Source organism: Notamacropus eugenii, chromosome 3 (assembly GCF_028372415.1).
Source record: "Notamacropus eugenii isolate mMacEug1 chromosome 3, mMacEug1.pri_v2, whole genome shotgun sequence".
Lineage (NCBI taxonomy): Eukaryota > Metazoa > Chordata > Mammalia > Diprotodontia > Macropodidae > Notamacropus > Notamacropus eugenii.
This window is the reverse complement of record NC_092874.1, coordinates 230,670,297-230,673,301: the sequence shown is the minus strand read 5'-3', so window position 1 is coordinate 230,673,301 and position 3,005 is coordinate 230,670,297. Positions and strand designations below refer to the sequence as shown.

Genomic DNA, 3,005 nt, shown 5'->3' with positions numbered 1-3,005 from the left:
TGTAAAACTGGAAGCGCTATGAAAATATACGTTATTGTTATTCAGAAACAGTATAATTATTGGCAGCATAGCTTAGCCTTAGAGAATAGAGTACTGGACTTGGATTTGAGAAGCACTGGGTTCAAATCCTACCCCTGTTACTAGCTAAGTGACTGGTCAAGCTGCTTAACTTCATTGTGCCTCAAGTAATATCCTAGGATTTATCTACTCAAGTCACAGACTCAGTGGAGAGAGAGTCCCATGATAATAAAATTGAAGATCTTTAGCCTACTTGTCTAAGTAATATAATTATCTGTGAATACTAAACCTAGATTGAATAACACCTTTTTTTCTGTGAAGATCGCTTTGATGTCCCTAATGTAAAAGTAGTTCTCTCCACTACCATTCCCAATTTCATAAAACAGGCCTTTCCAAAAAAAAAAAAAAACCCCACAATTTCTTACAAGTTATTATTAAATAACTTACATTACAATACGTTCTCTCTCCTTCCCCTTTCTGACATTGTAAGTCCTACAAGGGAAATGAGCTTATTTTACTTAAATCTTTGCATTTCTGCTTTACACAGCAAGTTGTGTTGCTGTTGTTGAGTTATTTCAGTTGTGCCCAACTCTTGGTGACCCCATGTGGATTTTCTTAGCAAAGGTATTGGAATGGTTGGTTTGCCGTTTTCTTCTCCAGCTAGCTCCAGACAATGTAGATGTAGATGTACATCTACCTTCCAGACATAGAAACTGAGGCAAACAGGGTTAAGTGGCAGAATCACACAGCTAATGAGTGTCTGAGAACAGATTTGAATTCGGGAGGATGAGTCTTCTGATCCAGGCCCAGCACTCTATCCTTTGCAGCACTTACCAATGAGATAACCTAGTTACTCCACAGGGAAATAAGTAAGGTGTGGTGACTGGTCTTGGAGTCAGAAATACCTGAATTCTGTTAGATGCTACCAAATGTTTAATAACCAGTTCTCTGCCAAAACAAATTGCATGCACAATATACTTTTAAGTTCAATCTTCATTATTAATATTTCCTTAGTCACTTCTAAAAGTCTATACAATCAGCAAAATAATAAGTCAAGCCCTGATTTGTAGCATTACTGATTTTGAAATGTAAAAAATCAGCAATTGACTGGAGCTAGTTACAGCAACCCCTGCCTGGATTCAGCTCCTCCCTCTGATACATACTTGGCCATGGGCAGATCATTTAACTTTTTGGTACTGCAGAAGCAGCTCTAAGTTATAGACCAGCTTCCACCCTAGGAAGGACTTAATGAAGTCCTTGGTTGAAGGTTATGTAGGCTGAAGCACTACAACAGGACAAATCAAAAGTTTTCTTTGTAATTAATAAAAAAGAATTGCAGACAAATTTAATCTAGTTCAGAAATATGGGTGGTGATTTTATTTGTAAAGACTTGGGAAAAAATGATTCCTCAAGGTTGCTCATGTCTGGCAGCCTTCTCTTGGAGAAAGTTTCCTCCCTCATCACTTTAGTCCAATGCTTCTTTGGTCTTTCCATTTTAAATTGTATAAAGGAATATAGAGGAGAAAAAAATCATAAAATATTCATTTAAAAAAATATGTAAAACTTAGTAAAGAGATATTCATAACATGCACTTATCATGGCAAGTTGTCAAAAATGGGAAAATACTTGGCAATAGTTGGCAAATATTGCCAACAGTGATACCAAGATGGAAAATGAAAATTCATTTTTTGACGTTGGTGTTTTTCTTAACAGACCTCTGCCATGGGTGACCGAGGAACAAACAACCACTCCGAGGTGACTGACTTCATTTTTGCTGGCTTCCGAGTTCACCAGAACTCCATATCTTTCTTTTCCTGGCTTTCCTATTTGTCTACCGCATGGTCCTCTTAGGAAATGTTGGCATCCTGGCCATCATCCTGATTGATCCCCGACTGAATACACCAATGTATTTCTTCCTAGGCAACCTCTCCTTCATTGATCTCTCCTACTCCTCTGCTGTGGCACCAAAGGCCATGGCCAATTTCTTATCATCAAGTAAGTCCATTTCCTTTGTGGGCTGTGTGGTTCAGTTTTTCTTCTTTGTCTTATTCATGGTAGCAGAGGGTTTTGTCTTGGCAGCCATGGCCTATGATCGCTTTGTAGCCATCTGCTCCCCACTGCGGTATTCTGTCCGCATGTCAAGGCAACTTTGTACCCAGCTTGTGATTGGTTCTTATTTTTGTGGCTGGGTCACCTCTGTTCTCCTAGTCAGTATCACCTTCACTTTGTCCTTCTGTGCCTCTCGAGTTATTGACCACTTTTACTGTGACTCCCACTCAATTGAAAAGATCTCATGTTCCAACATTGTTGTCAATCGAATGGTGTCATTAATTCTGTCAGGAATCATTATTTTGCCCACTCTGATAGTTATCATGGTATCCTATGTTTATATTGTGTCCACCATCCTGAAGATCCGATCTGCTGCGGGTCGAATGAAAGCCTTCTCCACTTGTGGTTCCCACCTTGGGGTGGTAAGTTTGTTGTGTGGAACTGCCTTCTTTGTGTATCTCATTCCCCCCAACAACCCTGAACTGCGTAAAGTGGCTTCTGTGTGTTATACCCTCATTACACCCATGTTGAACCCACTCATCTACTCTCTAAGAAACAAAGATGTCAAAGAGTCTCTGAAAAGAATTTTAGGGAAGGCAAAAGCTTTGCTCTAATTTTCACATTTTTTTCTCTCCCTTAGTTCTGTTATTTTTTAATTAGAGAAATCCCCTTAGGGATGCATTATTTCTGGTGGAGAAAATTTCTTGTCTATCCTCTTGATCTTTCCTCCAGAATACTGTTGTTACTAAACATCATAAGCATCAAAATCAAAGATGATATAGCAGCTCTACAAATGCCAATGTACCTCATTAGACCTGCTAACAGCTGGACCCATGAGAAGTCATTATTTCATAGGGTCTCTGAGTGTACCCTAAAGGAGGTTAGGTTGGAAACAGAGTTATCTCTTCCACATCATGATTTTCCCTGTTGTGGTTATG

At 39.2% G+C, this 3,005-nt stretch overlaps 1 pseudogene; it reads left to right on the top strand.

Moving 5' to 3' along the window:
* Window positions 1-1,740: 1,740 nt before the first annotated feature.
* On the top strand, window positions 1,741-2,681 carry LOC140531465 (olfactory receptor 9K2-like; annotated as a pseudogene).
* Window positions 2,682-3,005: the final 324 nt, after the last annotated feature.